This window comes from Pezoporus wallicus, unplaced genomic scaffold (genome assembly GCF_028554395.1).
Source record: "Pezoporus wallicus isolate ANWC-B61680 ecotype Strahan unplaced genomic scaffold, APGP_CSIRO_Pwel_v1 contig_5069, whole genome shotgun sequence".
NCBI lineage: Eukaryota > Metazoa > Chordata > Aves > Psittaciformes > Psittacidae > Pezoporus > Pezoporus wallicus.
The window spans coordinates 5,381,491-5,393,161 of NW_026642361.1; positions in this window are offsets into that span (position 1 = coordinate 5,381,491).

An 11,671-nucleotide genomic window follows, 5' to 3' on the forward strand; every position below is an offset into this window, starting at 1 on the left:
TTGTGTGTGTGCGTAGAAATGCTGTAGAAAATGGGTACCTGTTAATCCATGCATTTGCACTTACTGCATAGCTCATTTAGGGTGTAAAGCTAGGTATATGCTTGCACTAAGGTCACACAAATATTTTTTTTTCCACTCAATCTGAGCTTTTTGCATTAAAATCCCAATTCCATATTTAGGTGTCAAAGTAGGTTGTCAAAATCTTTATTATAATGATAACTATAATGTTCACAGATTGAAAAGCCAATAATTGACTTAGGGCTTAAATAAAGGCTCAGAAGGTTAACTTCTCCCCTTTTTATAAACAGCTGGGAAGAGTGATCTCTGTAGCACGTACTTTAATGTTTTCTGCAGAGGTTCTATATACGTCTCTGCGCCTAAGGGGCAGATCTAACTTAACCTAAAGTCAGAGGTCACCAGTACTGTATCTGCTCACTGGAGTGCCCCATTGTATGAGCATGTTCAGCTCAGAGACGTGCATGTGCGTGCGCTGTCTTTGGCTGTTAAATTTTACAAAACACACGATATGGAGCATATGCAGAGGACGTGGCTTGGTGCTGGCAGAGGGGACTACATCTGACACCTAAGATAACATAAAGCTCATTCAAAAAAAGTTAACAAGATGAATTGTTTTATGGACAGAAACGAAAATAGTGTGTTCGTGTTGACTTGGTGCTTGGCATCTCACAAGCAGACCAGGAATGCTGTCAGTGTGCCAGGAAGCCAAGACCAGAGTGAATGTGATCTGCAGCATTCCTAAATCCCAGAAGAGCTGAGCTGGTCTTGGGGACATAAGAATCATAGAATCATAGAATAGTTAGGGTTGGAAAGGACCTTAAGATCATCTAGTTCCAACCCCCCTGCCATGGGCAGGGACACCTCACACTAAACCATATCACTCAAGGCTACGTCCAACCTGGTCTTGAACACCGCCAGGGATGGAGCATTCACAACCTCCCTGGGCAACCCATTCCAGTGCCTCACCACCCTAACAGGAAAGAATTTCCTCCTTATATCCAATCTAAACTTCCCCTGTTTAAGTTTTAACCCGTTACCCCTTGTCCTGTCACTACAGTCCCCAATGAAGAGTCCCTCCCCAGCATCCTTATAGGCCCCCTTCAGATACTGGAAGGCTGCTATGAGGTCCCCACGCAGCCTTCTCTTCTCCAGGCTGAACAGCCCCAACTTCCTCAGCCTGTCTTCATACGGGAGGTGCTCCAGTCCCCTGATCATCCTCGTGGCCCTTCTCTGGACTTGTTCCAACAGTTCCATGTCCTTTTTATGTTGAGGACACCAGAACTGCACACAATACTCCAGGTGAGGTCTCACAAGAGCAGAGTAGAGGGGCAGGATCACCTCCTTTGACCTGCTGGTCAGGCTCCTTTTGATGCAGCCCAGGATACAGTTGGCTTTCTGGGCTGCAAGTGCACACTGAAGCCGCCTCATGTTCATTTTCTCATCAACCAACCCCAAGTCCTTCTCCGCAGGGCTGCTCTGAATCTCTTCTCTGCCCAACCTGTAGCTGTGCCTGGGATTGCTCCGACCCAGGTGTAGGACCTTGCACTTGGCATGGTTAAACCTCATGAGGTTGGCATCAGCCCACCTCACAAGTGTGTCAAGGTCCCTCTGGACGGCATTCCTTCCCTCCAGCATATCAACCGAACCACACAGCTTGGTGTCATCGGCAGACTTGCTGAGGGTGCACTCAATCCCACTGTCCATGTCAGCAACGAAGATGTTGAACAAGACCTGTCCCAACACTGATCCCTGAGGGACACCACTCGTTACTGGTCTCCAGCTGGACACTGAGCCATTGACCACAACTCTTTGTGTGTGGCCATGCAGCCAGTTCTTTATCCACCGAGTGGTCCATCCATCAAATTGATGTCTCTCCGATTTAGAGACAAGGATGTTGTGTGGGACAGTGTCGAACGCTTTACACAAGTCCAGGTAGATGACATTGAGCCATGTCCAGAGGGGAGGAGGAATCCCCTGGTCTTCTAGCAGATTTGCAGTGGCTGAGCTGATCAGCACTGCCAAGATAAATATGATGCTGCTGAATCCAGGTCAGCCAGCCTGTCACTGTAATAAAACACCTTGCATCTGTGCTGCTTCCACTTGGTCTGAGCGCAGCAGAGGTCATGCCTGGGAATCACTGTGAGCAGATGCTGAGGGACGCTTTGCATTGCTGTGTATTCCAAAATAACCACCATCTTTTCTTTGTACTGCAGAGCAGGCAGCAACGTTAAGAAAATAAATAAATACAGCAGAAGATAGGGTCCTGTTCTGTGAGAGCTAATCCCCCTCACCCCTCCTTTGGCTAGCTGGGCTCTTTGCCTCCTTACACTTTGGATTTACGCTGCTGGCAGGAATGTGCATTCTTCATGATTTCAAACAGCTGGATTCTGTGTTTGAGAGCTCAGGCTCTCAAAGTTCAACCCAGATTCAGGGGAAATTTACATAAACGTCAACACAAATAAATAAATAAATACATAAATAGCATGGCTTTGAAGCACACCCCATTGCTTCCCATCCCTTTCTCCTTGGAGGGACTTGCATTGCTCTCAGTGTCTGGGTATCCCCAGATTAACTACTGAAAGGCCAGAAAAGCTTCAATGCTGCACTGTTTGATTTCTGGGAAGGATCCCAACAGCTGGACTCTCCTCTGCGGGATACCGTGCCTGGCTTTGGAAAGAGCCCCCGGCATTAGGATCCAAAGTGGGCCGGTCAGGGCTTTGTGGGTGTGAGATGCGCATGCACAAACACAGAGGGGTATATCAGCTTGTGAGTGCACAGCTTAATAACCGGGGGTTTGCTGGTGGGTTTTTCCTTCTGTGTTTTGAGAAAGGGGAGGGGGAAGGACATATTTCTCCCCCTCACCCTTAGTTCATGCCTTTCGTCATTCATTGCAATCTTGAGCTTCCTGTATTTGGGTAAATAATGTTATCATCTGTTTCCAGAAATGGTCTGGGACAAATTCTTCTTGGAAGCCCTTCCCACGCAGTTATATTTTGGTGTCCTTTATTTCCCAGGCAGGCAGTGAGACCTCATGGTCAGGCTATATCAGTTTCCCCTCCCCACCCATCAGCTGTCTACCGCACTGAGATAGGACCACCTAATGTGATGTGTTGTAACTGCGGGATAATCGTCAGCAGTGTTTCCCATGCCATGGTTAGGAGGACACGGGTTTTCACTGACAAAGCAGGCTTTGAAAGTGGAAAACAACAGCTAAAATAAAGGTTTCTGAACTAACATCATCAAAAGCAGAGCAAAGTTAACATAAAAGCCCTCAGAATATGCTTTAAGTTGTCCCTCTGTGATACATGGGCAGTCAGTCACATGCCAAGGGCCTGACAAGTTTCTGTGCCACTGCATGAGAAACCATAACGCACTGGAGATGTTTTGCTGCAAGGAGAGGCTGCTGTCTTCGGAGGGCAAGCCTCCTCCCATCCATCTAAACACAGGTGTCTGGCAGGGGCCTGGCTGACCAGAGGGAGAGCGTAAACCCCAGCCTGAAGGGTGTAAGCATGGTAAGAAGGATCGCTGTGAGTCAAACAGATGATTCACTCGCCTCAACCTGTGGTCACTGCCCTGGGGAGCAAGGCTGACTGCCTCCTTTGGGCAGACCATGGCACAAGGATTGGAGACACCTCGCCCACTCTTGCAATACAACATATAGGCATCGGCTCTGGCCAGGGAGAGTGTGGAACTGGTTCATGGCCGAGGCCAAAGAGCAGCTTCTCATCATGGTGGTGTCAAAATGGGCCACCAGTCCATGGGCCATTCCCACCTCCTTCTGCTGGGCTCTGGCCCATCCTGCCAGGCACTGTGTTCACCTCTTCATACTCACCAGTTCCTCTCCACACAGATGACCGTAACACTGCCTGGGAAGCTGTTTGTGCTGTTCCAGTAGTAGTAATTTTCCTCTGAGGTGTTGTTAAATGAGTCACTGAAAAGAAAGCACGCATGCTGCTGTGTTTCTGAGCCAGATGTGTCATAGCATCATAGAATTGCTTAGGTTGGAAAAGACCCTTAAGATCATGGAGTTCAATCATTAACCCAGCACTGCCAAGTCCACCACTAAACCATGCCCCTCAGTGCCACATCTACATGTCTTTTGAACACCTCCAGGGATGCTGACTCAACCACTTCCTTGGGCAGCCTGTTCTAGTGCTTAGCAACATTTTGGAGAAGAAATTTTTCCCAATATCCAATCTAACCCCCCATCCTGGCACAACTCTGAGGCAATTTCCTCTCATCCTATCACCCTGAGCCTTCTCTTCTCCAGACTAAACACCCCCAGTCCCCTCAGCTGCTCCCCATCACACTTGTGCTCCAGACCCTTTACCAGCTTTGCTGCCCTTCTCTGGACCCGCTCCAGCACCTCAATGTGTGTCTTGTAGTGCAGGGCCCAGAACTGAATACAGGATTCAAGGTGTAGTATTCAGGTCACTTGAAACCAGGGACTCTGAGCAGTTGCCTTGCATAGCAGACTGCAAGTCTTACCATTCTAATGTTCTTCCGTTTGATCCAAGCAGAAAAGCTCTGGAATGCAAGTGTGAGGTGCTTAAATGTTTTAGCTTAATTAGTTTAGCCAGGCTATGGGGGAAGTCCAAGAACAAGTAAAGTATTAAAAATATTTTTCTCTAATTTTCTGTGCTGGCTGTTGCCTTCTTGTCATAGCCACAAGAAGGACACCTGCTAAAGGCCTTGGCTTTGTAATGATGATGAACAGACATTGGTCATGGATGAGCAAAGCTCCCTGGTTGAGAGTGCATGAGATCGCACACTTCACACTCATCCTCCTTTGGAAGTCATGAAGAGTTGTGTATGGAGAGCTGGCCTTAGTTGTTTTGGCCACAATCATCTATGGAAGCTTCTATTCACAGTGAACTCTATAATAGGTCCTTAATGACTGTAATTATCACCATTAACAGGATTGCAGGTGATCTTAAGCTCTGTGTCTGCACAAATTGCAGGTACATTGGGAATAGAGGAAATACTTAGATTGATGAACATAGCACACATTGGAAGTGTCAGAATGTGGGGTCGCACAACAGAGAGAAGGAGAAGAGCCTTCAAGACAGGAGAAATATTACTGAAAAAAAAAATTGGTTTTGGTTAGTTTTTGCTAAAAAAAAAACCCAAACAACCCAACCTTAAAAGAGCAGTGGAGAAATCAGTGAGCTGATGCTGTGATTGTGGGCTAGGAAGGATCCTCAAGCTTGTTTTGCAGCAGGATTTTACCATGCAAAGGAGCAGCTTCTCTGTTGCACAGGAACGTTTCTTTCCGGCAGGGATGTTTCTGCTGCCTCTTAGTCAGAAAGGCAGAAGAGAAGGAAGAAGGCTTGGAGAAGAGACATCTCTGCCAACTTGAATCTGCTTTTGATGAGGGTCATACCTCAGTTGGTGTGTTTCAAATCTCCAATAGAAGTGTCCCACTGGTCTCAATACGTGAAGCAGCTATGCCCTCCCAAGGTGCTTCAGCCACAAGCTGTGCAAGATGTGTGTCAATAGGCATGAATGAAAGTTACTTGTCCTTATTTCCTCTCTTTCCTGCCTGTCTGTAATTTTGATTGGATGGCAGTGCTTAGAGAAAGCAACAGCCTCTGCGAGGGATGGGAAGCTTCCGAATAGGGCATAAAACCAGCTGATATTTTAAGACAGATGATTAAAATAGACATCTGCAGGGCTCGAAGAGTACAGCTGCTTAATGCAGCTTTGGGAGTTGAATCAGCAGATTCAGGTACAGACGCTGTCCTAATGCATTTCAACTCTCCATGTTAGTTTGATGCACGCATGGCAATGTGCACTGAGATAGGGTACCGGGGATCACATAAATAACACTGTTGACCAAAGGATACTCAGTGCTTCTTTCAGATATAGATTGTGGAGTCAGAAGTCTGGTGTCATATGCCAGGGGTCTGTCATGCTTTATTTTCATGTCAGAGGAGCTAAAGACACGCATTGGATCCCAGAGTGCCCTCCAGCTCCCAGTGAAGAAGACACCTAGCCTGCCAGGGTGGAAGAGTTTGAATCCTGCCAAGCTGTATTTTTCAAGAGAGGAGTAATGCAAAGTTTTGAAACCAAATGGGAAATGTTAAGGTGTGGAAGCATATGAGAGCGTGATGTTAGCCAGGAGGGGTCCTTTCGTTTGGAGATTTTTGTACCATAAAAGACGAGCAGACTCCTCAGTAGTATCCAGGACTAAATTCATCATCCCCAGAGAGCCATATCCCATGGCTTTTCTCATGTCTATTGACAGAAGACAGGATAATTATTTCTCATATCTTCAGAGAGCTGCAGTGGATTTGTACTGAGGGTTGCCTGGGAGCACCTGTGTCGGGGATATGGTGTTACACTGCACAGAAGTGCTGTGCCTTCAGGCCTTGTAAAACCAGCTCTTTGTTCTGCCCTGGCTGATTGTGGTGGCAGTAGAAAAGGGGACTTAATACATTGTAATGTGAATTCCTAACTCTCTGCTTTGAATCCCTATCAAAGTCAGCATGAAGACTGCCTCCTGTGTCCATTATCTGTGAGGAAGTCCCTCTATTGAGAGCCTCATGCTTTGACCCACATTGTGAAAAGGTAAATTAGGTTCCCTTAAAGTACCATCTTGATAAGCTGGCTGAAAGAAGCCATGTGTATGCTTTGTAAGCCATGCTTATTAGCTTTCCTTTTAAAGTGGAGCCGAGTCCCGAGGGTTGGTCCTATCTAAAATAGGTGGTTATTCAATATGCTAGAAAGTGATTGTCCTGTAATTAAAGTAATTTCAGGGTGTACAGTTACTGACCTCTGCCTGGACATTTGAGTATGGAACTGCCTGCCTGTAGGCTGACTGAATAATTGGAGCTGCCTCTCCATGCTGAAGCATGCAAACCTGCCTGCTGCCTAAGGCAGCATGACTTCATGCTGTCCAACTGCATTATGTCTCGGCAAATCCTTCCTAACAGGATCCTGTCAAGCAGGGTCCTTTCTGCATTGTCCCCTACTCCTTTTGCTTCAGCTTGCTCCAAAGACTGGCTAAAAAGCAATTTATTTCTTTAATAAAGAAAGGTGGTGCAAACCGCTGTTGGTGGAAGTGCAGTGGCTCCAGGATCCTTCACCAAGCAGCTAGAGATGGCTGCAACTCCTATGGACACAGCTGAACTGATTTTTAATCATGCATCATGGGTGCTGCTCACAGCATGGCCACAGCAGCCGGGATTGGGAAGCCTTCCCGGGAGAGGTGAGAAAAAAAACATGCAACTATGGCCACCACCAAGCCCCTGGTGATCTGAAGCTAAGTCCAGCATCCCTGTTGCCAAAAGATGTCTTTTGTCTCCTCAAAGCACCATGATTCCTTGCCAACACTTTGAGTCATATCTTGGCCTCTCTTTAATCTTCAGACATGGTAAAAATCTTTGGGAATTGGCAATTTCCTCCTAAAAATCTGGACTTCACAACCCTGCTGTCTGGTGTCAACAGCTGTATTTGCTCTGGTTTGGAGACCTCTGCCCCACTGGTGACTGCTCTCATGGCTTGCTGACTCCCTTGGATATAACATGTTGGGCATGGGCACTGGCCCCTTGTGGGTAGGGGTATAGCAGCAGGAGCAGGGTGGGTAAACGCCCAGGGCATTGGGATCAGAAGAAGCACATCCACGCACAAGGCAGACCTGGGACATGTGCCACTACAGAAGTTTTCCATGCGTGACCTGGCCTTCTGTGCCACATGTTAAAGGCAGCCTCTCCTCATCTGTCATCTTTTGAAGGTTACCATGCAATATTCTGTCTTGGGTATTCATTTTCACTGCCTTATTTTCGAACTCTACTCTTTTTCCTTTAGAAACAGGCCTTCCGTTAGAGCTTCAGCCACGAGGACTTGAAGGAACTGTTGGACTTTGCCATAACAAATTCCCCCCTTCCCCCCACCCCTTTCTCACTTAAGATCGCTTGCCTTTACCCCAATGAGTATTAACTACAGATTGTACTATAATTGTGCCTATGTCTGTAAATGGCTTTGAACAAAGGGGAATGGTATTCAGTGCTGCAGTTTTATAGGAACATGTATTTCTAAATATTTACTAAATTAGAAAACTAGCCAAAAAAGAAAAAGTCCCCAAGAGAGACAGATTGGCAATAATATCAGCTAAAGCTAGATGTTTTGCTGGAGCAAATGCACTCAGGTGTCCCTGGGGGTAAATCAGCATTTGCAGCAATGTCTGACAAATGCAGTGCTGACATCAGAGGTACCCTAGTTTATATCAGCTACTGCCCAAAACACCAACTTGGGACAGAGCTGAGATCACTGTCATGCAGAAATGCCTGGTAAGGCCTTCTTGCAAGGCAGCTGCAGAGCACTCTACAAATGATAATTGAAGTTAGTTCAGGCCTCCAAAAGATATTGATTTATTCACCCTGATTTGCAGAGGGTAGGCTGGGTAGCTGCTTGGCATTGTTGAGCCAGAAAGACAAAGGAAGCTGCAGGAAGGTCTCCCAGCCCTGGCTGATAGTGCCCTGCAGTAACCATCAGATCAGAGTTTCCTTTCTCTGAAATCTTTACATTTTCCTAACTTACTACCTTATAAACAGGAGCTTTTGTGTAAAATTGAAAAGAGACTGAGCTCACAATAACTGAAATCAAGGTAGCAAACGAAAAACCCAGGAGAAGTGAAAAATGCAATAACGATAAATCAAATCTGTAACAAAAGTCAGTTTTATAACGCTCCAAAGGGAGACAGAGCTGCATGGTTTGATCAAGGTGGTGCAATACATCATCAGCATGGAGGGAAACTCCAGTGAAAAGCTAATGTTATCCACACGTCCTATCCCTTTCCTCCTTCATTGTGATTCCCCAGAGGGAAAGTCCATCCTGCTCTAATGCCAGGGTTGCACAGTGGAATCTGTGGCTAGGGGCTCATGACGGGAATTAGCTGCTCCTGGATATTTCTTAGTTTCTGTTTTACTGTTGCATTGTGTCAGGGGAGGAAGGAGCTCACTCTTTCCTTCTGTCTGGCTCAGAAGAGTCCTGATCTTGGGGCTTATTGCTTGAGAAAGAAAAAATTCAGTGGGAACTGTTGGACCTTGAAATGAACTCGTGCGTGTCCACTCCAGGCAGTGGGTGATGATATCCGGTTTGTAAAAACAGCATTACATGGCATTGCAATGTACTGGGAAAAATCTGACTGTGACCTGCCACTTACAGATTGTCCAACATCAACAGTTACTCTGCCCCATTGCCTCTATTTAGTTGCAGTTGTCACTATATATATATATATAAAATCCAGGATCACAACCTTGCTTTGCTGAAGTCCCAAGAGCTGTAGGAACAACAGCCGTGTTTCCTGAAACTGTGTACATCTGGGGGGAAACTGGTTGATGTCAGGATCTTCTGATGTATTGAACTTTGAAATTTTGCAGACTGACTCTGCCTTCGATCCTTGGATCCATCTTGTACCCTGGCTCCTGCCCCTCTTTGGTGCTAGGCTGCCTGGGGGTTACAAGACTTGGTTCCTTAACTTCATGGGTAAGGGCTGGTGGCTTTGTAGATTGCTTGGACAGTGGCCTTGGTAAAGCGCTGGTTTAGTAGCAAAGCTGGAGGGATGGGTTCACAGCACAGTCATGAGCAAAACAACTCAGTTGAGGTCTACAGTGAACATCTGTACAGGGGAGGGATATTAAATTTCCTTGCTCACCATCTTTTTCCATCTCGTCAGGTGTCTGTGGTTTTGACCACAGTTATGCTTGGAAAATATAGGAAAATATGGCTATATGGTTCATGAGGGTTAGGATAGTCTCTTGAGAAACCACCACGGAAAAGACAGACACAGTGATGGTGCCTGCCTTCTCAGTCCAGGCTAGGCTAGTCAGTCCTCACCCTCCTCACCCTCTCCCAAAATATCCCAAGTCCACAGAGACAATCCCTGCATCTCCGAGACTCATACTTCTTCTGAAGAGTCATTCTTATGTCAGTGAAGTTAATCCTGTAATTATGCTCCTAACCACTTCTGGTATTCCCCTCTTGGCTTTATTGCTTCTTTCTTTTCCAGGAGTTGAGTTTAATCAGTGACCTAAAATGAACTGTACCTATGGTATTATCTCACTTCCTAATCAACAGTAGCAGGCACCACAACATCCTGACAGAGTCTCCTAGTGGGACAGCCTCTGCTCTCATGCAGGATGCCAGCAGAACCCAGTTTTAAAGCAGAGGTGCCAAAAGATTGGGTGCTATGGGGAGGAAAATGAAATACTGCTTGCCTCTGCCTTTGCACAGCTGCTGTTTTCTAGGATGTGTTGACTTAGGAAAGTCTTTCTTTGTGTAGTCCTCTTTCAGATGTTGCTTAAGTGCAAATATGGGCTGCTAGTTCAAATTTAGTAACAATCAGGATTGATGGAAAATCTCATACTAGGATGCAACAAAGAAATTCAATTACATACATACACTTGATTTCTATGCTAATAAGACTTACAGTAGTGCTAAAGAAACTGCATTCTTGACTACAGTGGCAGCTGGGTTTTGTCACTGAATACTGTGTTGGCAGCATACTAATGACTCATTTCTGACTGCCGACAGCTTCTCAAGTGACTGTGTACGGTGATTTAAGCCCTGGTGCCAAGCCCACGGGAGTCATTGAGCCAGACCAGGGGGACCGGTTTGAAGTCAGTGGGAATTATGCCTGGGAGTGCAACAGGGCCAGGCTTTGGGCTAGCAAGCACTGTGATCAACTTCAGCAAGGCTGGGATCAGGCAGCTAGGCTGAGTTTGCTTTCTCACCTGATAAATAGGTGATACAAATAGGCTGCATTCGTGTTTGCAGTTGGGTTGAAAATTATGCCTTTTTGTGTGCGAAGGCAGGAAAGGGGAAATTGAGGCAGGTTATTGTATTTGAGTTACAAACAGTGAATACAGCTACAACTCTCAGAAAACTTCTCTTTCTCCCAAGAAGATGTGAAGGTGGTGACGTGGGTGGCCATAGAGTCCTCCTCATCCTGGACTTGCCATTTTATCCAATGTAGGAGGGATGTGCAAGTGTGGTAAGGTGCAGATGAGATGGTAATAGTGTCTTAAATTTTACCTTATTTGTGCTCATAAGGAGTCACTATAAGTACAAGGGTTGAAGGCATACCAACAACTGCTACTTGTTAGGATTTTCCATCCTGGCCCCTTCCTGGGGCCAATGTCTCTGTCCTCTCAATACTCACAGTTCCTAACTGCACCTTCTCATCCTCAAAAGGACAAAATGAATCCCTGATATGAGTAGATACAACTTACTGGAAGCCAGCTTGCACCTCAAAGGGATCCAAACATGAGATAGGAACAAAATGTTCAAGCAACTGTGAGTGTGCTTCTTATTTAAAGGGTAGTTAATACACCAGTCTCTCTCTGCATCCAGCTGCCTTGGTGGTACAAAGCACCAATAACAACAAAATGAGGCCAGCAGTACCTGCAATTCTGAGTAGTGTGTAATCTGAAGAAGAGACATCCTTGTATATTGCTTTTCTTGGCATATTCCTTATGCATCTCTTTTAAGGGGAGAAAGAATCCAGGTGTAAACGCCTGTGAGGCAGTGGGTAACTTGACTTCTCTTGCATTTTCAAAAGGGATTAGATTTGGATCCCAAAAGTTTAGAGTTTGGTAATAATGTGATTTTCAGGGGTGGTGGTGTTTTCTTGTACCTTAACATGGATATT